This window comes from Mus musculus, chromosome 9 (genome assembly GCF_000001635.26).
Source record: "Mus musculus strain C57BL/6J chromosome 9, GRCm38.p6 C57BL/6J".
NCBI lineage: Eukaryota > Metazoa > Chordata > Mammalia > Rodentia > Muridae > Mus > Mus musculus.
The window spans coordinates 4,998,675-5,025,183 of NC_000075.6; positions in this window are offsets into that span (position 1 = coordinate 4,998,675).

A 26,509-nucleotide genomic window follows, 5' to 3' on the forward strand; every position below is an offset into this window, starting at 1 on the left:
AAAGAAGATAGCCGATTGTATGGCACAAATGAAACAAAATAAAAACAAAAGTATCTTCCAATGGCCTGGTCGGCCATGACTGGAAAGAGAGGCCCATTGAACTTGCAAACTTTATGTGCCCCAGTACAGGGGAACGCCAGGACCAAAAAGTGGGAGTGGATGGGTAGGGGAGTAAGGGGGAGGGTATCGGGGACTTTTGGTATAGCATTGGAAATGTAAATAAGGAAAATACCTAATAAAAATATTTTTTAAAAAAGTATCTTCCAAGCAGTTAATGGAAAAAGAGGGATCACCACCACAAGGCAATGTAGTTAGTTTTTTATGTGTTTCTCAAAAGCACCAATGAAAATAGTAGAATGAAGTATCCTATAAAGTCAAGAGAAGCTGGGTCAGGGCCAGGCCTGCCATATTCCAAGGCACAAGTTCTCCCACCATAGCAAGTCCTGGATACCCCAACACACCAGAAAAGCAAGACTCAGATTTAAAATCATATCTCATGATTGTGATAGAAGATTTTAAGAAGGATATTAATAACTCACTTAAAGAAATACAGGAGAACACTGCTAAACAGGTAGAAACATTTAAATAGTAATTTTAAAAATTCCCATAAGGAATTCCAGGAAAACACTGCTAAAAGGTAGAAGTCCTTAGAGAGGAAACACAAAACTCCCTTGAACTACAGGAAAACACTGCTAAACATGTAGAAGTTCTTAAAGAAGAAACACAAAAATCCATTAAAAAATCAAAGAAAATCACAACCAAACAGGTTATGGAATTGAGCAAAACCATTCCATATCTAAACAGGGAAATAGAAACAATGAAGAAATCCCAAAGGGAGACAACTCTGGAGATAGAAATCCTAGGAAAGAAATCAGGAAAAATAGATGTGAGCATCAGCAACAGAATACAAGAGATGGAAGAGAGAAACTCAGGCGCAAAAGATTCCATAGAGAATATGGACACAAGAATCAAAGAAAATGCAAAATGCAAAATGATCCTAACTCAAAATATCCAGGAAATCCAAGACAGAATGAGAAGACCAAACCTACAGATAATAGGAGTAGATGAGAATGAAGATTTTCATCTTAAAGGGCCAGCAAATATCTTCAACAAAATTATAGAAGAAAACTTCCCATACCTAAAGAAAGTGATGCCCATGAAGCCTACAGAACTGCAAATAGACTGGAGCAGAAAAGAAATTCCTCCTGACACATAATAATCAAAACAACAAATGTACTAAGTAAAGACAATATTAAAAGCAGTAAGGGAAAAAGTTCAACTAACATAAAAAGGCAGGCCTATTAGAATTACTTCAGACTTCTCACCAGAGACTATGAAAGCAAGAAGATCCTGGACAGATGTTATATAGACCCTAAAAGAACACAAATGCCAGACCAGGGTACTATACCCAGCAATACTCTCAATTACCATAGATGGAGAAACCAAAATATTCCATGACAAAACCAAATTCACACAATAACTTTCTACGAATCTAGCCTTTCAAAGAATAATACAGGGAAAACACCAACAAGGGTGGAAAAGTACACCCTAGAAAAAGCAAGAAAGTAATACTTCACCAAACTATAAGAAAACAGCCGCAAGAAAAAAATCCCTACTTTAACAACAAAAATAACAGGAAGCAACAATTACTTTTCTTTAGTTTATCTTAGCATCAATGGGCTTAATTTCCCAATAAAAAGACATAGACTAAAGGCTGGCTACACAAACAGGACCCAACATTTTGTTGCTTGCAGGAAACACAACTCAGGGGCAAATACCTCAGAGAAAAGATTGGAAAATAAATTTCCAAGCAAATGGTCCGAAGAAACAAGCTGGTGTAGCCATTCTAATATCGAGTAAAATTGACTTCCAACCGAAAGTTATCAAAAAAGACAAGGAGGGGCACTTCATACTCATAAAAGATAAATACTACCAAGATAAACTCTCAATTCTAATTATCTTTGCTCCAAATGCAAGGGCAGCCACATTCATTAAAGAAAGCTCAAAGCACACATTTCACCTCACACAATAATAGTGGGAGACTTCAACACCCCACTATTACCAACGGACAGATCCTGGAAACAGAAAATAAAACAGAGACAAATAGAAACTAACAGAAGTTATAAAACAAATGGAACTAACAGATATCTACAGAACATTTTATCGTAAAACAAAAGGATATATCTTTGTCTCAGCACCTCATGGTACCTCCTTCAAAATTGACAATATAATCAGTCACAAAACAGGCCTCAACAGATACAAAAATATTGAAATTATCCCATGCATCCTATCAGATTACCATGGACTAGCACTGATCTTCAATAACAGCATAAATAATAGAAAGCCAACATCCATGTGGAAACTGAACAACACTCTACTCAATGATACCTTGGTCAAGGAAGAAATAAAGAAAGAAATTAAAGACTTTTTAGAGTTCAATGCAAATGAAGAGATAACATACCCAAACTTATGGGACACAATGAAAGCAGTCCTAAAAGGAAAACTCATAGTCCTGATTGCCTCCAAAAGGAAACTAGAGAGAGTGTACACTAATTGCCTGACAGCACACTTAGAAGCTCTAGAATGAAAGGAAGAAAATTCACCCAAGAGGAGTAGATGGCAGGAAATAATCAAACTTAGGGCAGAAATCAACCAAGTGGAAACAAAAAGAACTATTCAAAAAACAACCAAACCAGGACCTGGTTCTTTGAGAAAATCAACAAGATAGATAAACCCTTCGCCAGACTAACTAGAGGGCACAGGGACAATATCCTAATTAACAAAATCAGAAATGAAAAGAGACATATCAACAGGACCTGAGGAAATACAAAACACCACCAAATCTTACTACAAAAGGCTATCATCAACAAAACTGAAAAATCTGGATGAAATGGACAACTTCCTAGACAGATACCAGGTACCAAAGTTAAATCAGGATCAGATTAATGATCTCAACAGTCCCATTTCTCCTAAAGAAATAGAAGCAATCATTAATAGTCTCCCAACCAAAACTACCCAGGATCAGATGGGTTTAGTGCAGAGTTTTATCAGACCTTCAGAGAAGACCTAATTCCAACTTTCCTCAAACTATACCAGTATATATACCCAATTAATTCTATGAAGCCACAATTATTCTGATACCTAAATCACACAAAGATCCAACGAAGAAAGAGAACTTCAGACCAATTTCCCTTATGAATATCGATGCAAAAATAATCAATAAAATCCTTGCAAACTGAATCCAAGAACACATCAAAATTAAAATCCATCATGACCAAGTAGCCTTCATCCCAGGGATGAAGGGATGGTTTAATATATGGAAATCCAACAATGTAATCCACTATATAAACAAACTGAAAGACAAAAATCATATGATCATCTCATTAGATACTGAGAAAGCATTTGACAAAATCCACCACCACTTCATGATAAAAGTCATGGAAAGATCAGGAATTCAAGGCCAATACCTAAACATAATAAATGCAATCTACAGCAAACCAATAGCCAACATCTAACTATATGGAGACAATCTCAAAGCTAAATCAATCTCTTCACTAAAATCAGGGACTAGACAAGGCTGCCCACTTTCTTCCTACCTATTCAATATAGGACTTCAAGTCCTAGCCAGAGCTATTTGACAACAAAGGAAAATCAAGGGGTACAAATTGGAAAGGAAGAAGTCAAAATATCACTATTTGCAGATGATATGATAGTATATATAAGTGACCCAAAAAAGTCCATCAGAGAACTCCTAAACCTGATAAAGAACTTCAGTGCAGTAGCTGGATATAAAATTAACTCAAACAAATCAGTGGCCTTTCTCTACACAAAGGATAAACTGAGAAAAAGGCCGAGAAAGAAATTAGTGAAACAACACCCTTCACAATTGTCCCAAATAATATAAAATACCTTGGTATGACTCTAACTAAGGAAGTGAAAGAAGTGCATGAGAAGAACTTCGAGTCTCTGAAGAAAAAAAATTGAAGAAGATCTCAGATGGAAAGATCTCTCATGCCCATGGATTGGCAGGATTAGTATTGTAAAAAATGACCATCTTGCCGAAAGCAATCTACAGATTCAATGCAATTCCCATCAAAATTCCAACTCAATTCTTTACTAAGTTAGAAAGGGAAATTTGCAAATTCATCTGGAATAACAAAAAACCTAGGATAGCGTAATGTATACAGAAAATGTGGTACATTTACACAATGGAGTACTACCCAGCTATTAAAAACAATGAATTTATGAAATTCTTGGGCACATGGATGTATCTGGAAGATATCATCCTGAGTGAGGTAACCCAATCATAAAAGTACTCACTTTATATGAACTCACTAATAAGAGGACATTAGCCCAAAATCTTAGAATACCCAAGATACAATTTGCAAAACACAAGAAATTCCAGAAGAAGGAAGACCAATGTGTGGATACTTTATTCCTCCTTAGAATAGGGAACAAAATACCCATGGAAGGAGTTACAGAGACAAAATTTTGAGCTAAGACGAAAGGATGGATCGTCCAGAGACTACCCTACCTGGGGATCCATCCCATAATCAGCCACCAAATGCAGACACTCTCTTTGTTTCTCTCCACATGTTCCTGGACGGCTTCTTTCCCCTTCCCTCAGTCACCAACTCTCATAGGTTTCTGCTGCTTCAGAAAAAGAGTCTTTCATGTGTTTGCTTTACTAAAACATCCTTTCATCTGAGGGTGAAAATACAAAGAATGACAACAAGAATTACAAGGGATCTCAGGAATTAACTAGAAAACTACTGCAATGTAAACTCTCAGAACCCAAGAGGGACAATGTACACAGAGTAGAGGATATGGAGCCTAAACTATCCATCTCCTGTATCCATCTCCTGTAACCAGGGAAGGCTTATAGTAGGGATATTGTAACATCAACCCAACATTTTACCCTTCAAACTATAATTTGTCCTGCCAAGAAGATAGATTAGAACAAAGATAGTTGTGAAATGGTGGGAGTGACCAACCAATGAATGGTCGAGCTTTAGACCCATGCCATGAGAAGAAGCCCATACTTGACACTGCCAGGATGTCCCAGACCCAGAGGATGGATATATGAAAAAATCTTGATAGGCCAGAACATGGCAAGAAAAAAAACCAAAACCAAACAAACAAAAGTCAATGGAAAACTTCCTAGTAATATTTTGCTATATGAGTACACAAGGGCATAGCATAACTTTCAGAGAGGCTTCAACCAGCAACAGGTGGAAACAGATGTAGAGACCCGCAATGAAACATTAAGTAGAGCTAAAGAAATCCTGGGAAAGAAAGGAAAGAAGGATTTTAGAAGCCAGGGATGTAAAGGGGATCAGGAGAAAACCCATAGAATCAAATAACCTGTGCTTATAGGGGCTCACAGAGAACAAACTGGCAACCAGAGAGAAGGTACAAGACTGACCTAGGTCCTGTATATAAATCACAATATTAAAAAAGTGTCTTTGTCTTCTTATGTGACTCATACAATGGGAGCAGGGTCTCTCTCTGACTCTTTTGCTGGCTTTCAGGGCCCTTTTCCTCATTCTCTTTTGTCTTCTCCAGTCTTAGTACAAGAAATGGTATCTAGCTTTACTGCAACTTGCTATGCCAAGACTGGTTGATATTCATGGGAGGCTTCCATTTTCTGAAGAGAAATGAAGGAGTGGATTAGGGCAAAGAGATGGTGGCAGGATGGACTGGGAGAAGAGGAAGGTGAAACCACAGTTGGCATGAAAATCATCATCATTATCATCATCATCAATATCCCAACATGTGTAAAATAATACTAGAATTTATTAGCTCAATGATTTCAGTTTTATGCTAACTTGTCACAAGTAACCACACTACTAGTGACTGAGATTTACTGAGTTCTTGGTGACAGGCTACATGCTTTATTACATTATTTCATTATAACCTGAATACACATCTTCAAGACCAGGCTAAATAATATTTAATAAATTTGAACATAGAATGAAACTTCCAAATTCTCACCACTAATGCACATAAGAGCAGAAATATGAACACTATTGTGGCCAACAATAACTTGCCCAACTTGAGACACATTCCAAGGGCAAACACCTATCCCTGACACTATTAGTAATAGGATGTTATGCTTACAGACAGGGGCCTAGCATAACTGTCCTCTGAGGCTCAATAGACTGAGACACATTCAAAGATCCACAGCCAAACATTAGACAAAGCTCATGGAGTCTTCTGGAAGAGGTGGGAGAAGGATCAGTGGCCCTAGAGTGGTAGGAACTCCACAGAATGAACAACAGAGTCAACTAACCTAGACTCTTGGGGGTTCTCATAGTCTGATCTACCAATCCAAGAGCATATATGGGCTGGCCCTAGACTCCCTGTATATATAGCAAATGTGCACCTCAGTCTTCATATGGTTCCCCCAACAACTGGAGCAGGGGCTGTTTCTAAAGCTGTTTCATGTTTGTGGGTTCTATTTCCCTAACTGGGCTGCCTTATCTGGTCTCAGTGGGAAAGGATGCATCTAGCTCTTGATGTGCTACAGTGGAGGTTTTCTAGGGAGTGGGGATGGGATGGCTTCACCCTCTCAGAAAAGAAGGAGATGGAAGAGGGGTAGAGAAACAGTATGGGAGGCATAGGAGGTGGGACAGCATTCAGGGTGTAAAGTGAATAAATAAATTCATGATAAAAGAACTTATTAGCAAAAAATAAATAATAGATTGATATATTGATACAAGTTTGAAATTCTTAGAAATTTCTTAAACACAAACCAATTGCACCACACAAACACACATACACACACATGTACACAGTGCACTCTTGCATATAGAAATTTCTTCAAAGTTGCTATTAAAAAGTCACTGACTGGGAGAAAATATTTGTAATGTATAATTAACTTGTGCATATAAATGACATATAAATGACACTCAATATGTAATATGTAAATACATTTAAAATATTCTGGATTGCAGGGGAGAGTTGATATATACTTTTAATCTCAGCATTCAGGAAGTTGAGGTAGGCAGATCTTTGTGAAATTGAGGCCAGGCTGATCTATAAACCCAGTTCCAGGACAGTCAAGGGTACACAGAGAAAGCCAGTCTCAATAAAACAAAACCAAAACAACAGACAACAATATAAATAAATAAATAAATAAATAAATAAATAAATAAATAAATAAATGGAAATATTCTGGATATATGATGAACATTCTAAATTCAATTTTATCCTCAAACAGAAGCCAATATTTGGGCAATTGATTATATTAGCTATACATTGTCAAATTGTATGATGAAACATCAATAAAATTAATCACTGTCCTTAGTAATGATATTTTAATTATTCATCATCATTACAGAGTTTTTTATAAACACAACAGAAAATCATCTATTGAAACCTAAATAGATAGATGGGTAAATAAGATTTTTGGAAGTAGTGTGTAATATCTTAAAAATATTGAGTTTTGTCATATTTATTGCACATTTCCATAATACCAAGTGCATCCCAGAGAACTAACTTTGTCTGTTTGTCCCTCCATCCCTCCCCTCCCTCCTTCTCTCTCTCTCTCTCTCCTCTCTCTCCTCTCTTTGTGTCTCTCTGTGTATCTGTGTGTCTGTCTGTCTATCTGTGTATCTGTCTCTGTCTGTCTGTCTGTCTGTCTGTCTGTCTGTCTCTCTCTCTCTCTCTCTCTCTCTGTGATTGAAACAGACTAAATTTTATGTGGAGGAATAAAAATGAACATTAGTCAAGAACGTATTTAAACTTATTGTTATTGTATGTGTGCATGGTGTATATATGTGAACATAGGAACTATGGTATATATGTAGGGGTAGAGGATAACTTTGTGGAGTAACCCCACTCTCTCTGTCTTTACAAAGGTTCTAAGTATTGAATACAGGTCACTAGGCTTACATGGTAAGCATCTTTATCTATTGTGTCATCCTGTTAATCCCATTTTTAAGCTAAAAAATTCAGAAGATTCCTTACTGATAACACTTTTTAAGTATACTAATGTAGAATATAAATGAATCTATAGGAATAAAAACTAAGAGAGAGCCATGCACATACAAATGCTGATATACAATGATGGCATCATTCAGATCAGTTGGCTTTCCCAATGATAATTTCTTCCAATTGTTATGTCATTCTATAAAACCATTTTAACCTTATTATAAAAAACAGATAAATTTCACAAATAGTCAAATATATAAGTGAATATATCTTACCAGGACCAGTGAAAAATTTTAACAAAATAGTAGCTAAGAAATTTCAGGAACACATCAAATGCTATACATAATGCATAACAAAAGTGGCATGGGGAATAAATGGTTTATTTCAACTTACAGTCCATCATTTAGGAAATCCATGGCAGTGATTTAAGGCAGAAATCTGGAGGCAGGAACTAAAACAGAGATCATAAAAGATACACTGCTTAATGGTTGGTTCAGCTGTTTTTCGTATACAGTACAGCTTAAGGAAGATACTGCCCATAGTGGGCTGTGCCTTGCTAGATCCATTTTTGTTGTAATCTCCAGTACCCTTAGGAGTGAGAGTATATTATGGTTTAAAAGTATACATCAAATAAGGATGTGATGAAGACTTAATCTTCATTACATAATAATTTAAATGCCAATCTTAAGGAAAGTGATTCTTGTCTTGAGGGCTGAGTGCTTGCTAATGAATAGCAACTATATAAAAGCTTGAGGATGTTTAAGCTATCCTATTCACACATACTCTTATGTGAATATATTCTTTTTCTCTTTTTATTTCTGCTCTGAATTATGTAGCAAGAAATCCCTTGGTAAAAGTGAGCAATTTTATATTGCATTCTATCTTGATGATTATAAAAATAATTTGTTGGTCATTACAAATTACTAATCAGGTATTCCATAGTAGTACCATAAATAAAAGAGATGTTGAAATAATAACAAACTATATAGAATATATAAGTACAGTGGAAATCCATGTAATTCCCACTCACATTTCACTAATGATAATAAAACAGAAATAGACAGAAAAATGGACTCATATAAGGTATATTTTACTTTTATCTGTAAGTAACCCTTGTTAGTAACAACGCAGAGATATATTGCAGTCACATCTACTTTCCAAACTTTCATAGTAGTTTTATAAATCTTACTGAGTATGATCTTAATATTTTCATTAATTTCCTATTTACCTTACATTGGGACAACAGTTTTTCCTCCCTCCTCTCCTCTCAGTTCTTCCCCTCCACCGACATTCACTTTTCCTCCCTTTCTTTTCAGAAAATAGCAGGCCTCCTAGTTGAAGTAAGACTACAGGTATATTTCTCAAATTGAGGTTAGACAAAGAAGACCAGTTAGAGAAAAAAGGTCCCAAAGCAGGCAATAGAGTCAGAGATAGGCTCTGTTTGCACTATTAGGAGTACCATAGGAAAATACAAGATACACAAGTATTACATATGAGCTGATGGCCTACATCAGTCCCATGCATGTTCTCTGGCTGACGGTTCAGTCTCTGAAAGATCCTATGGAACAAAATTAGTTGATTCTGTATATATTCTTCTCATGTCATTGGCCACTTTGGCTTCTACAATCTGTTCTTCCCCTCTTTCACAAGATTCCCCAAGCTATGCCTAAAGTTTGGCTGTGGTTCTCAGCATCTCTTTCCACCAGTTGCTGGGTAAAGCCTCTCTGAAAATGGTTATGCTAGGTTACCCTCTCCATGTATAGCAGAATATCATCAATGTGTCATGGCGTGGATTCCCTCAGGGCATGAGTCTCAAGGTTGACCAATAATTTCCTCAATTTCTGCTCCATCTTTACTCCTGCACATCTTGTAGGAAAGATAAATTGTGGATTGAAGGTTTAGTGCTTAGTTGGTGTCCAAATCTCCCACTGGAAGTCTTGCCTGGTTACAGCAGATGGTCAATTTAGGCTCCATGTCACCCATTGCTAGAAGTCTTAGGTTCACTGCCATAGATTCATGGATTTTTTCCAGTGTCTTAGGTTTCTAGCTTGACGAGAGATGCCTACCCGCAGATGGCTCTCCCAGAACCTGCTCTCTGCTCCCTCTTTTTTTCTCCTGTCCTCATCACTCCTTATCCTATCCTCATCCACTCCTCAGTCCAGAATTCTTCCCCCAACAAACCACAATGCCCATTTTATTTCCTCTTCTCAGTGAAATATAACGGATCCCACTTGAGCTCAACTTGTTACTTGGTTTCTTTGGATTTGTAGACTGTGGAATGATTATTCCATTCTTTATGACTTATATCCACTTATAAATGAGTACATTCCATGTTTGTCTTTCTGGGTCTGGGCTACCTTGCTCAGAACAAGCTTTTCTAGTTGTACCCATTTGCTTGCAAATTTTATGCTGTCATTGATTTTAATAGCTGAGCAATACTGCATTGTGTAAATATGCCACATTTTCTTTATCCATGCTTCAGTTAAGGGACATCTAGGTTGCTTCTAGTTTTGGCTGTTATGAATAAAGCTGCTAAGTATAGAGTTGAACAAGTATTTTATGATATGGTAGACCATCCTCTATGTATATTCCCAGGAGTAGTATAGCTGGGTCTTGAGATAAATATCTTCCCATTTTTCTGAGAAAGCACTATATGATTTTCTAAGTGGCTGAGCAAGTTTGCCTTCTTATCAGAAATGGAGATCTGTTTCCCTTGTTCCACATCCCCACCAGCATGAGCTGCTGTTTGAGTTTTTAATATTAGCCATTCTTCTAGGTGTAAAATGGAATCTCAGAATCATTTTGATTAGTATTTACATGATAGCTAAGGATGTTGAACATGTTTTAAGTGTTTCTGGGCTTTAGGTACTTGTCTTTTGGGGATTGTCTGTTTAGATCTGTACCCCATTTTAAATTGGGTTATTTGGTTTGTTCATATCTAGTTTTTTTAAGTTCTTTATATGTTTTGAATCTCAGTCTGATGTGGTGTTGTTGAAAATCTTTTCCCATCCCATTTTGTCCTATTGATGTTGTCCTATGACTTAAAGAAGCTTTTTGCTTTTATGAGTCTCCATTCATTAACTGTTGATCTTAGTGCTTGAGTGTTATGGTAAGGAAGTTGTCTTCTATGCCAGCGTGATCAAGGTTATTCCACACATTTTTAAAATTGTGCTTAGGTGAGTTCCAGGACAGCCAGGGCTATACAGAGAAACCCTGTCTTGAAAAACAAACAAACAAACAAACAAACTATAAATAACTACATAAATAACTAAATAAATAAATTGTGCTTAGTATATCTGTTCTTGTGTTGAGAACTTTGATCCACTAGGACATGAGTTTTATGCAGGGTGATCGGTATGCATCTATTTGCTTTGTTCTATATGTAGACATCCAAAAAGATCAGCACCATTTGTTGAAAGTAACTTTTTTTTTAATTGTGCAATTTTGGCTTCTTTGCCAAAAATCAAATTTGGTTCATTTTCTTTTGGGTCTTTGGTTCAATTCAATTGGTCAACTTGTCTGTAATTATGCCAGGACCATGTATTTTTTTTTACTATTTCTTTGTATGTCAGCTTGAAAATTAAGAATAGTGATGCCTTCAGAAGTTTTTTTATTGTACAGATTTTTTTATGAATCCTGAATTTCTGTTTTTCAATATAAAGTTGAGTATTGATTTCTCAAGGCCTGTAAAGAACTGTGTTAGAGTTTTGATGAGAATTGCACTGACTCTATAAATTGCTTTCAGAAAGATGGCTATTTTTACTATGTTAATTCTACTGATTACTGAGCATACTAGTGGTATATGGGTTTCTTAGACAGCTATGGTTGAATCCAATTCAAACCTTCAAAGTCAAAGCAGAACACTGGATGACCAACATTCATCTATTTTTTTAAATGAAAACCCATAATACAAAATGAATACCAACCATAATTCCTGAGCTTATACTGATTAGTGAATTGCACATATTTCCAAAACGTTCTGTCCCATGAATTGTCAAACCAAGTTTTTAATGGTCCCTTAAAGAATAGACAATTCTGAGTGGGACCTCTATTCACTCACTCCCTCTTCTGCAGCTCCATCAGACTTCAGAATCAAACAGGTAAGGATAACTTTCCCCACTCATCTATTCTGCTGTTTGAGCCTCTGGGCCAAGTTAAACTTCACTGAGCAGCCTGCCATCCCAAGGGGACTTCTATTCTCTGGCTACCTCTTTCCCACTTCTCTCAGGAAATAACAATTAGTGGCCATTAATATCAGTCATCTATTGGATGGAACACAGGGCCCCCAAAGAAGCAGCTAGAGAAAGTACCCAAGGAGGTAAAGGGGTCTGCAGCCCTATAGGAGGAACAACAATATGAACTAACCAATATCCTCAGAGCTAATGTCCCTATCTGCATATGTAGCAGAGGATGGCCTAGCCAGCCATCAATGGGAGGAGAGGCCCTTGGTCTTGCGAAGATTTTATGCCCCAGTATTGGGGAATGCTAGGGCCAGGAAGTAGGAGTGGGTGGGTTGGGGGTCAGGGGGGGGCAAGGGGGTATAGCGGATTTGGTGATAGGAAACTAGAAAAGGGAATAACTTTTGAAACGTAAATGAAGAAAACATCTAATAAAAAATGATAAAAAATGTTCAACATATTTAGTACTCAGAGAAATGCAAATCAAAATAAGTCTAAGGTTCCATTGTACACCCATCAGAATGGCTAAGATCAAAAGTTTGAGAGATATTTTATGCTAGAGAGAAACAAGGGCATCAAGGGGAATATTCTTCCATGTCTGGTTGGAGTACAAACTTATACAACCCTTTGGAAATCAATTTGGCAGGTGTTCAGAAAGCTGTATGTAGTTCTACCTTAAGATCGATGTATAATACTACTGGGCACATGCCAAAAAGATGCTCCACTATCCAACAAAGACACTTGTTCATGTATATTCATGGCAGCCTTAGTTGTAATAGCTAGACACTGGGAAAAAAAAAACATTAGATGTCCCTCAACTGAAGAATTGATAAAGAAAATGTGGCACATGTACACAATGGAGTACTATTCAGCTATTAAAAAACAAAGCATCATGAAATTTGTAGGCAAATGAGTGGAAATTGAGAATAGCAACCTGAGTGAGGTACCCCAGAATCTCATGTATAAGGGAGAATAAACTAGTCATAAGAGGCAGACGGATGAACAGAACTTGGAGGGGAATGGGGAATTCAGGATCAGATGTGGGGAAGAACAGAAGAGATGGCTAGATGGCCATGAAACAAATGGCAATCTGAAACCAACCGGGGTGAAGATGTGGGGTATCTCCCGGAGGAGACTTGTCCTGGGACAAGGGAAGTGCCCAAGAAGCAATGGAATTGACCTTATCTGTGACTCATTACATTGGGAATAAGAAACCAGAAGAGTCCACCTCCTATATCCAGACAGGAACCCCAGTTGATCAATAGAGACACCAACCCACTTCAAAATATTAAGTCCCCAAATTTATCCTGTCTACAAGTAATGCAACCATGGGAATGGGAGCATAGGCTGAGGGCATGACCAACAAATAACTGGCCCAACCTGAGACCTACTCTATGGGTAAGCATTAATTCTGAACACTATTAATGATATTCTGTTATGCTTGCAGATAAGAACATGTTGTTTTTTGAGAGGCTTCACCCAGCTGCTGACTCAGACAAATACAGAAACCCATAACCAAACAGTGGATGAAGCTTGGGGATTCTTAGGGAAAAATAGGAGGAATGATAGTGGGTCCTGAAGGGAATAGGAACTATATAAAGTGTCCAACAGATTCAACTATCCTGGAACTTTGGAACTCTCAGAGTCTGAACCACCAACCAGAGAATATACAGGTACTAGACTTAGGCCTCCCAGCTTCTATGGAAGAGATGTATGGCTTGAGCTTAATGTGGGTCCTGAACAACAGGAGCAGGGCTATCCCCAAAGCTATTGTCTATAAGTGGGGTATTTTCTACAAGCTGGGCTGCTTTGTCTGCCTCAGTGGGAGAGGACTTGAAGTGTCAGGGTAAATACCTGTCCAGAAGAGAAGGGGAGAAGGGTTGGGGAAAGGATTGTGGGAAGGGGTGACCTGGAGGTGGGCAGTGAGTTAGAAGTAAAGTGAATAAGTATAATATATAAGTAATTTAATTTAATAAACATAACAAACAATTCTGATGATTACAGTCACTGGTGTGTAAGTGTCTATTTTGAAAATATAGTGCCGTAGAATTCTTTCAAATTTGTAGGCTTGTTAATACCTAGTCCTCTGTTCTCATATGTAATTTAAGTCAATACTCATTTTGAGTTTTTAATTTACAGATTTAAAGATACAACATTGTAAAATTAGAAAGCTATAACTTTTAGAATACTGTTATTATAAATATAAAACAATATTTCTTTGTTGTTACTGTAAATTTTATAATTTTAGCAATACTGACACTACTTGATTCTCTTACATTCTGGGTAATTTAGGAAACAGATTCCATGCTGTTTTATTTCTGGTCGTACAGTGACTTCTTTCTATGTTTGTATTTTTATTATTTTACAAGTCAGGTATATAATTGATTCAGATCTGTATTGTGGAGCAGGACTGGTGCAATCTCTCAAATCTCTGTGCTTATAATATTTTAGGGGAAGATATTTATTATCTCCATAGTACAACTCACCATATTACTCAGATACTCACAAGGCTACCAGAGCCAAAGAATTTCTTAAGATTACCATTATGTGCTTCATTCTATGTAGTAACTGCAGAAATTACTGAGCGTTCTTTATTATCCTACAAATGAGTAATTATTTTAGTTATGATGCCAAATTCATGTTTAGTGTAACACCTCATTTTCTCCCCTATTATTATTGCATTTGGTTTGGGGACTTCATAAATACCATGTGAAAGGTTTTCCATGTACATTTGTGAATTAATTCTTATGATACATTCCAATAATATAATTGTAAGAAATGAGATTTAGACTATGAGGACATTTACTCAAATATAATTAATTAAAAGAAATAAACCTTTTTAAATATATATATATATGCATATATATATTCATATCTGTGTGTATAGCTATATACTTTAGTTTATGAACAGAACCATACACTTGGATACAAACTGTTGTCCAGCAGATATTTTTTATTACAGAATTTACCAATAAAAACTGGAACAACTTAATGATTTTTGCAACTTTTTCCTCCTGTACAGAACTCCTATAAAAGTCTTCTTAGTCCAGGTTTTTGACACAAGAAGCTAATAAAATATTTTATTTCTTTGTGTTTTGTGTTTAATCCCATTTCAAAGTTTTCAGTCATCAAAAATTGGCCTTGACTTTTTCTTTCCAATCTCATCTAGTAAAAGTCTCTGTATGAGGAGTGACATTATTCTTCTGTTGTTTAGGAATCAATTTCTTTTTGAAGAGATTAATTTCACCTTTGAGGGTGTGCTCTTGGTCATCCAACAAAAAATTGATTTTGGAACAGGATTTTGGAATCTTTGTGTAAAGATTTCTCTAGCTCCAACAGCCTATATATATATGGTAAATAAGAAATTTTAAGCACAGGAATGTACTTAAATGTTTCCTGGGTGACCTATATTTTTAGATTCATATATATTTAATTGATTAAAAATAAGGTTGACTGATTTAGAATGTGATAGTTTTGACTTTTAATGCTCTGGGATTGAAATTTCTTCATTTACTAGGCTTTGTTAAGCACAGACAGAGCTACTAGTCAAGCATTTGTCCACTTCAATGGTAAGTCAACATCTCTTGCAAGTAGAACATTGCTTTTGCATCTGATTTTGAGGTTTTTGTTTGTTTGTTTTGTTTCTTTACTTTTGTTTTGTTTTTTAAGTTACATGTCATGGGACTAAACAGTGGGTTCTTATTGTTTGGAAGCCTGAAGGAGAATAAGCAAGTTTGCAACTCAAGCATTATATTAAGTGAATATGAAGCAGATGTTTATTGTTGCATGGAAATTTATGATAGTCTATCTTTATTTGCTTGCACCCAATTGTCTTGAACCTATGTGTGCCAAGTTGGTACAAGCGCTTTGTGCTGATCACCGAATCAACTTAGCTAAGGTGAATGACAACAAGACACTAGAGAATAGGTAGGTCTCTTCAAACATAATGCAGAGGAAAAACCTCATAAAGAGCTCTGTTTGAGTATGATTCATGACTGTGTTAAAAATCTTAAGCAATTTTTAATTGTGTTACTTGATATTTCAGAATCTACCTTCTTGAGTTCTTCATATATTTTGGATAATATCCCTCTACCAGACATAGGGTTAGTGAAGATGTTTTCCCACTCTATAGGTTGTCATTTTATTACTATTGAGAGTGTCTTTAGAAGATTTTCAGTTTCATGAGGTTTCATTTGTCAATTGTTGATATAATTGCAAATAACCAAATTAAATATGGGGTTTAGAGGTAATCAGAGTTTTCTCAATAGAGGAATCTCAAAAGGCAGAGAAGCACTAAAAGAAATGGTCAACATCCTTAGTGATCAGGGAAATGCAAATCAAAATGACCCCGAGGTTTACACCAATCACATTGACCAAGATCAAAAACTCAAATGACAAATTCTGGTGACAATGTGGAGAAAAAACAACACTCCTCCATTGCTGGTGGGATTGCAAACAGGTACAACACTCTGGAAATCAATCTGGATGTTCCTCAGAAATTTGGAAATAGTTCTTCCTGATGACCCAGCTATACTGGGAATATACCCAAAGATGCTCCACCATACCCAAGGACACATGCTCCACTATGTTCAGAACAGCCTTATTAGTAATAGCCATAAACCGGAAGCAACCCAGATGTCCCTCAACTAACGAATGAGTACATAAAATATGGTTCATTCACACAATAGAATGCTATTCAGCTATTAAATATAAGATCATCAGGAATTTTGTAGGCAATTTGATGGAACTAGAAAATATCACCCAGTGGGTGGTAACCGAGACCCAAAATGACTTGCATGGTATATTGTATATAAATGGATATTAACCCAAAAGTACAGAATACTCATGATACAATCCATAGACTGTAAGAAGTTTAAAAAGAAGGATAGCCTAAGTGAGGTTGCTTCACTCCCATTTAGAAGGGGTAACAAAATCACAGGAGATAGAGAGTGGGATGGGACTAGTTGGGAGATGGGAAGGAAAAAGCAGGGAAGAATCAGATATAGGAGGATAAGAAAGAAGCCCAGAGGGCTAGGAGAATGAATGGAAATTTGCAGGTGTTGGGTGTGCGGGTTGGGAGAAACCTCTGGAAAATCCCAGAGAACTGAGATGTAAGAGACTCCCAGGACTCAATGGGGGTGAACTTAGCTGAAATGCCTAACAGTGGAGAGATGGAACCCGAAAAGACAACCTTCTGTAGATAGACCTCTTTGGAGGTATGGGGCCATCAACTTAACTTTGTAATTTTTGACCCAGAATTATTCTGGTCTAAAAGAAATTCAGGAACTGAAATAGAGCAGAGACTGAAGAAAAGTCCATTCAGTTACTTGCACAATTTAGAATTCATCCCATGGGAGGACACCAAACCCTGACTCATGCTATGTTGTGTTTGCAGACAGGAGCCTAGCATGACTGTCCTCTGAGAAGTTCTACCAGCAGCTGATGGAGACATATGAAGATACTTATTGCCAACCATTAGAATTTGGTCAGGGACATCTATGGAAAAATTAGGAGAAGGATTAAAGGAAATTAAGGGGATGGCAACCCTATAGGAAGACTAACCAGGGACCCTGGGTGCTCCCAGAGACTAAAACACCAATCAAAGTGCATACATGGGCTGGTCTGTGGCCCATGGGACATGTGTACCACTGGTCTGACTTGTCTGTTCTCTGTGGGAGAGTATGTGTCTAATCCTGTAGAGACTTGATGCATCAGGGAAGGGGGGTGTCAAAGGGGTGAGCAGGAGGACCTTTTCAGAGGAGAAGAAGAGGGAGGATGGGATAAGGAACTCTGGGATGGGGTACCAGGAGTGGGGCAACATTTGGGATGTAAATAAATAAAATACTTATTTTTTAAAAAAACTTAAGCCAAGGGAATCATCCTGGAGTACTTCAAGTGAAATAAAACAACAAATTAAAATTTTTGCTCATTCAAATTACTTGCAATGACAGCATATTGGTTTCCTCTATATAATCTAGGAGCCATATACATCTGTGTGTGTGTGTGTGTGTGTGTGTGTGTGTGTGCGTGAATTGATATAGTCGCCCTCAGAATAATATTTAGAAAAATATGTGATAGTTGAGAAAAATACTCAGCTAACTAACCTCATCATTTTGCATGATACATATTATAAGCAAATGTTTCATAAACTTATATAAGTTACACTAAATATCTCACTTTTTACTATTTCTCTAACTTTCTCCATTTCCTAACTAATTTCCATCTGAAAAAAATTGACTATAAAACTCTTTAATGGAGTGAAAGCCAATATCATTAAAACCAATGGTTTATCTTATGAAACGATTTTTTTTGTGAATTGTGAATTAGATTCTTACAGTTTTTCTGAATATAAATATTTAAATAATGGTTTCATAGCTGATAGTAATTCCATACTTACCTTGATATGTAGGAATGAGTACAGCAGCACTTTAAGTATTTGTATGTTCTCAAATAATCTTAAATATTCAAAATGAAAATTGCTAACTCAACACTGATAACAATGTCCAGAAGACTTATATGAATGTATGAATGAGAGAAACCATTTAATCTCAAGTGTTCAACTTCAGGGTAATTCAATAATGCAAAATCTAATAATATTTGGGGGAAATGTCATAAGTTTTAAGAGATATTAACCTTTGACCATAAAAAGCCAAATATTGTATATACTTAAACAAATACATTTTACAAATAATTAAAAAGTTGACAAATTACATAACATATGGTATTACAGATTTAGCATGTTTTAGATAAGATATCTTTATAAAACAGGTTATTTGGTAAAACCATCTGCATATTGATGACAATGACAAAAATTGTATTTACCACATTCTGGTGATCTCTTATAGTTATCATGATAGAACTGAGATGAATAGAACTAATTTATTATTTTATCTGTCAAACTGCTTGCTGATAACTGATCAAACAGCCATATCACCGGTGAAAGCAAGTGTTTATAATGAGCAAACTATTTTCTTAAACTACTAAGTTTCAGTTAAGTTGATCATTTTACTGTTTCAATTTGGAATAATTTCAGAACATCAACACATATACAAGCATTGGTTTCTGAAAAGCATATTCATTTTGCATATTGAGAAGGCAATAGAGATTGCACTTCAACATGTATTTGAACAATAGATCTTTGTCATTGCTTCTGAATAGTCAAGAAGCAATCGTTAATTTCACATATACATGAAAACATTGCAAATTACTAAAAAACATTGCTTAGTATAAGTACCTAATTTATTACTTATTTTTGTTTAGTGGTGGTTCTTCTTACCTCCATATAAAGATGCAAACATGGGAGTAAAGATGAAGGATGTCTCTTTTTAACTAAATGATGACCAATGAATTATTTATGTAATACTGAACTATGCAGTAATTATTTAGTGCCCACAGATGCAGAGGGTACAAAACCTCATTTGGTGGTATGTACACCAATCTGCCCAGTTATGTGAAAAGATTCTGTATGCATACAACTAAATTTTAGATAATGGTCACATCTCTAGACTGAAAATTGCATAAACAATAATGCTCAAAGGATTTTAAATATGAGTAGACAATCTCTGTAATATCTTCTATTCATGCATAGTTTAACAAGTGAACTGAAATACATGCCATTAGTGTTAGGAAATAACATTTTCCCAGAAGGAGCAGAAGAGAAAACAAAGCTTTAAGAGGCTGATGGAATGATAAGTTCATCTGCTACCAATTTGAAGAAATTTGTATTAAACAATGGATGACATTCTTCAGTTTTAAAGATTCTTGTTATTTCCCAAGAGTTGTTCAGATTATTTTTTTTCTGTCTTCCCATAATTCACAAAGTGAATGGCTGCTAATGTTTCCATCTTTTATTTTTTTAAGAACTAGTAACATATATCATTAGGTGTTGTTCATTAAAATAACATCTCTTTTTTACCCGACTGAGAAAAGCATCTTACTAGTGAAATTGTGTTTTGCTACTTATAATGAAACTCCTAGAGTGTGTCTCTCCATCCTTTTCTTCCCTCTTTCAGTTTTCAACTCATTTGAATCAGATTTATTCCTTCATTTCCACAATTGCCCTTACTTGGTAAGAAATAATATCTATTTCCATATTTGATGTATTTGAAAATCTTTTTTGTCATCTCTTCCTTTTGTTTTTCAAATGCTAAATTTCTTGGCATTCAGGATACTAGTCTCTGCCTCCTACACTATAGCTACATCCATTGCAGATTTATTTTCACATAGGCAGATGTCTAAAACCTTTAGAACATGCTACACTTAAGTTAGTGTACAGTTGGTGCCCTCATCAGAAGTGCCCTTAGGCTGATAATGTTTCCATGGAAAGCCTCTAGCCTGTTGGCATGTTGAAAAGATTATTCTACCCACATGTAAATGATGTTCACTCTAAAACTAAATGCAAGAATTGACCATTTTAGTTACTTTACCCAAAGAAATGTTGATGGTAAGTACATTGGCCATCAAGAGTCATGTTTTTTTATCCTGTGGACATGTAGTTCGAAAGGGTTTAAGTTACTTGTATTCTATGATTCTGGGTCTCAGAGTCAAAGCCCAGAAATGACCATCTAGAATGAGTGGGAGTTGAGTATGTGTTTTGCTGACTGCTGCAAGCTTTGGCAGTCATTTGTTACTGCTGCATAACGAAGCATTCTGACAGCAAAAGCCTGTTTTCACATTTCATGTATCTGATATTTATGAACATTGACACCATGTTTTTCATGTTCTAAACTATTATTCATAACTCACTTACCATTTTCCTCCCTGAATTCTTATCTTGTAAAAACTGTTCCATTCTTTCCATTGATCAAATTCTCTCTTCTCTGACAGATCTAAGTCAATCTCTTATGTAAAAATACACTGTATTTCTCTCTACAAATATATCATTGCTCTTCACTATCTCATTGCTAGAATCTCACTATTTCTTATTGTAACAAAATATATCTTTGCTGATTGATTCTCTTTTGTACCTTTATAATTCTATTTTTTTTTTGCTTAAGCCTAATTAATCATCTGAATTTTCTGTTCAAACTATAATCCTTGTTTAAGTTGTTTGCCATTTGATTTGAATGAAATTAGATACTACTACAGCTGTCTAGGGAACTTTTACCATGTGACTCCCTGATTTTTATTTGCATCCATTTTCTCACCTTCCTCATTCTGTGTCAGTTCCTGAGAACCCCGGGTGCTTCTTCAGAAATAATGAGCACCAATCTTTCTTATGTTATGTGCATGAATTTTTTAGGCATAGAAAATTTCCAATGGAGCCATAAAGTTTCATTTCTAATGTTTTTGGTTGTTTTCCTGAAATTGTATTACCATATATTTTATGCAAATTTATAATGCCTGTCTGATAACCATATCACCTTTAATTCCCTCACCTGTCTCTACCACATCCTTTAATATGTGACTGTTTCATTTATATGTCTGCATGTGTGTCTGTTAACCACCCAATCACATAAATGTCTGAGTTTCTGCTGAGGCCAGATAAAGTGTATCAGGATTTCTGTAATGGAAGCAAAAGATGATTTTTTGGCATTATGTAGATTCTGAAAATCTAATCTGGGTCCTCTGGAAGAGAAGCCAGCTCTCTTAAGTGCTGAGGCTATTTCTTCATACCCTCTCCAGATTTTTTTAAAGTTATCATCATATTACTTAATACTATCTAATATAATAAATACAATTAATATAAAACAATCTATATTTTCATGTGTCTCATTCTACTTGACTGTAGGGTATGTGGCAATGTAGGTTTTGCCAGTTTTGTTCACAACTCTGTCATTGATGCCAAGATTGTAGGGAATATATACCCTTGCAGAGCGAAATATCAATTGATTATGCTTAAGGACTAGTAAGTTAAAAGGTGCTAGTTTTCCAAGTTATTTCCTTTTTGTCCTGGAGAAATTTACCTAAAGATTTTAGTGATTTTTTTAAAAATAACCTGTAGAGTGAAAATAATTGAACCAATTTCATAGACTTTACATGAAGGTTCTAAAAACAAGAATAGAAATGTAATATGTAGACTGTATCTGGCACAATATGAGTGATCAATACATACTAACAACAACAAAAAGAAGATAAGTTATAAAGTAATTCCCAACAAAAGAAATACACACCTTTACATTCTCACACCATCATTACCAACTTTATTATCTCACATAAGTCTCTGCTAGACCTTTCTTAATTATAAATAGAAGAAAATATGGAAATCAAAGACTGATCATAGACAGTATCCTGCTTGTGGATTATATACACTAGGCCTAAAGCAATTACACAGCATTCACAGAACCCACATGTGTCTCTACTACATGCTCTGCATACATGCTGTTATTTTTTAACTTGGAATTTTTGTAGGACCCCCTAAGAGTGGGAGTAAGAATATACCAGACTTCTTTGCCTTCTCTTAAGTCCATTTACCTTCTACTGGGTTGCTCCATCCACTCTTAATATGAAGATGTATGTCTAGTCTTACTCCATCTTGTTATGCTGTATTTGATTTATATCATTAGGAGGCCTGCTCTTTTCTGGAGGAAAACAGATGAGCAGTGCATCTGGGGGAAAGGGGACCTAGAGAAAAAACTGAGGAGAGGGGAGGCTTCTCTCAGATGTATAGCACAAAGAAAAAAGAAAAAGAATAAGTGTTACACCTAGTGTTTTAGTAATTGCCTTTTATCAAGAAATAAGGTCTTTCAGAATCATAAGGTAACAAGTATTGTTATTTTAAACTTTCCTCAAAATGATACAAAAGATGGACAGATAAGTATGTTATTAACAATAATGCTAATAAGTAGAGAATCTGAGATTTGAACCCAATTTCCACCTTGGGTGCTGGCCCACACTTGTCAACTAAGTCAGTAAGCATGTTTATTTATTTAACTGAGTTTAAAGTTTACATGTCAAGAAGTTTGGCCTATAAACATAGTTATGGACATTGTAAGCATCTCTCCACACACATATATAAATCTTACTTCTGGCAGATCCAGAACTATCCTGAATGAATTTAATTAATGGGGAGTTCACATCAAAGAAGAGGCAAGGAGGTTATTATTTTTTTCTTCAAGAATGTGTTGGTCCTGTAAGAAAATGATAAATCAAACCTCCAAGGATTCCCCATGTCATCATGAATTCACTCAAACACACTCTGGGTTGCTGCTGCAGAACTTCTTCTCCCACTCTATGGGAGTCTTAAGCTTCTTAGTTTCTTTGAAAAGCCGAGGCACTGTTCAAGGTTAACCACCTCATGCAATTGTTCCAGATAGAGGGCTGGCAGTTATGTTCTAAACAGATGTAATAACACTGAAGAAAGAGGGAAGGATTTCCTGAACCTCTAAAATATCTACCAATAAAATTTAAGGTTTGGTTTCTTTCTTTTTTGTTTGTTTTTTATTTGTAATAAACATTCTTTTTTATTAATCATTCCATTCGTGTACATTTCAAATGATATCCCACTTCTTGGTTACCCCCCCCACCAACTCCCCAACTCACATCCACCTTCCTCCCACCCCTTTGCCTGTATGAGGACGCTCTCCCACCTACCCACAAACCCCTACCCCTTCTACTGTAGCATCACCCTACTCTGGGACATGAATCCTTCCCGGGATCAACGACCTGCCCTCCCATTGCTGTCTGGCAAGGTCATCCTGTGCTATATGTATCTGGAGCCATGGATCCTTCCAGGTACACTCTTTGGTTGGTGGTCTACACTCTGGGAGAACCTGATGGTGACGCCAGCCTATGTTGTTCTTCTCATGAGGTTGCAATTCCCCACTGCTCCTCCAGTCCTTCTGCCAGTTGCTCCACCAGGTCCCCTGAGCTCAGTTTGATGGTTGGCTCCAAGCATCCATATCTGCATCGGTCAGTTGTTGGCCGGACCTCCCAAGGAACCGCCACACTAGGTTCCTGTCAGCAAGCACCTCTTGACCATGGCAACTGTGTTGGGTTTAGTTTCTGCAGACATGATGGGTCCCCAGGTGGGGCAGTTCCTAGTTAGCCTTTCGTTCATTTTTGTTCCATTTATTGTTCCTGTTTTTCTTTTGAACAAGAACATTTCTGTGTAAAAAAACTTTGAAATGAGTGGATAGCCCTATCCCTTGATCAGGGGCCATTACTTATCTACTGGAGGTGATAACATGGTCTATCTACCCCTTCTCTGCGCATTTCGCTAAAGTCATCCCCGTTGGGCCCTGGAAGCTTCATGTTTCCCTGGTGTCTGGGATGCTTCAGTGGCTATCCCCAGTTCCTCATGTTCCCTGCTACACATTTTTGTTCAATTTCCTGATCCTCTTTACCTCTCTCACATCTCCTCCACTTACTGATACTACTCCCTTATTTCCCCCCTACTCTCTCCCTCCCAGATTCCCCTCTCATTCCACATCCCATGATAGTCCTGTTCACCCCTCAATGCAGGACTGAAGCATCCATACCCTGGTCTTCCTTCCATCTATGCTCCATATGGTCAATGGGTTGTATCATGGGAATTTTCAGCTTTTGGACTAATACCCACTTATTAATGAGTATATACCACGTGTGTTCTTTTGTGTTTGGTTTCTTATAAGTAAGGTCAGAAGGGAAATAACTTTTCAAGGGCTGTCTCTTATGTTTCACAGTGACTCAGTTATTAAGAAAACCATCTTAAGAAAATAAAAGCAACAATATTCTATGGTTATAAGAATTGATGTTTAGAAAGTTTAAATACCTGCTTACACACTGGGCCAAGATCACCTGATGTGGGTATGGAATAATTAAATCAGGATGTTTGGAGGTTCCATAGCAAAAATGGGACCGTGGCAATCCTATTGAGAGCAAGGCATTTTATACCTTTGTCAGACCAGTTATCTTAAGACCAACTGTTTTTTCCAGCTTCCATACTTGAATAGTAAAGAAACATTCAGAGAAACACAACGTGGCAAATTCTTCACCCCTTCAAGGGGTACATTGATCTCTGAGGAACTGGTAGGCATATTGTGCAACAGAAGCCATAGACTCTAACCTAAAATACCTATGACACACACTCCTGTCAAAGCAGCTAGGACAGAGTAAATCTATAATTTCCCACCAAAATGTAAAATAATGTTTAAAATAAATGTACTTACAGACAGGAGCCTAGCATGGTTATCTTCTGAGGAGCCCAACCAACAGCCGACTAAGACAGTCACAGATACTTACACCCAACCATGAACTGAAGTTGAGAACCCCTATGGTTGAATTAGCAGAAGGATGGAGGAAGCAGAAAAGGAGAGCAACCCCATTGGAAGACCAGCAGTCTCAACTAAACTGGACCTAGCAGAGCTCCCAGTCACTGTGCCACCAACCAGACAGCATACACAAGCTGGTCTGAGGCCCCTGACATACATATAGCAGAGGACTGCCTGGTCTGGCCTCAAAGGAAGAAGATATGCCTAATCCTAGAGAGACTTGAGTATTCAGGCAGGGGTATGGTGGTGGGGGAGTATCCTCTTGGAGACGGGGGAGGAGGAATGAGATAAGGAATTGTAGAAAGGGGGACGTAGAAGGGGACAATCAATGGCTAGAGTTTAAATAAAGAAATTTTTTTTTAAAAAGGAAAATCAATATTTTGGAATGCTTGTGATGAAAACTGTCAACAATTTAAGAAGAATTAAAAAAAAAACAAGATAAACATCAAGAGATTATACTCATATAACAATACCTATGTTGCTACCCACATCCATGTATGTTATGTGATTGATAAAACTTGTAAGTGTATCTCTCTCTGCTTGCTAAGGTGATACTTCTAGTACATATGATGTTATGTGTTGCTTAATGTTTTTTCTTCTTATATAGAAATTAATTACTTGCCATTAGTCATAGGTGATCTAAGTCACATTCATTTTTCCTACATCATAGGATCTGGCAATTGGGCAAGACTGAACCTAAAGCTGACCACAACAAAGACTTCTGTGTACCTCTGGTTATCAATGATGTACATGGACTCATGTAGTACCAGGTGGTAGATATTGTAGCTTTCTTTTCTGGCATAGTTTGAATGTGCTCTTTAGGGACTTTAAGAATTTTCAAAACCTACTTTAATCAGGGTTCTTAAATGCTTTGACCCCACTTCTAGCCTATTATCCAAAGGTAGGAAAGAATAGATGGTAAATGGGGCAAGGGATGTGCCCCTGTTTAGAAATAGTTCTTTGGGTCAATACCAATCTCAGTTCATTGGGATACAAGTAGTTCAGCTCAGTAGTATAAGGATACCAACAATCCAGTTCAAAACTGTCACCAAACACATATCAGCAACAATGGCATGATCCAGAAGAAACTTTCAGGCCTCAGCTGAATTTTCGAGAGTTAGCAAGAGGGACCAGGACCAGCCAGAATGACAGGAGTTCTCTGCCATGCCTCTCTCAACAAAGTGAAGATTAGCAACAACACTGAGA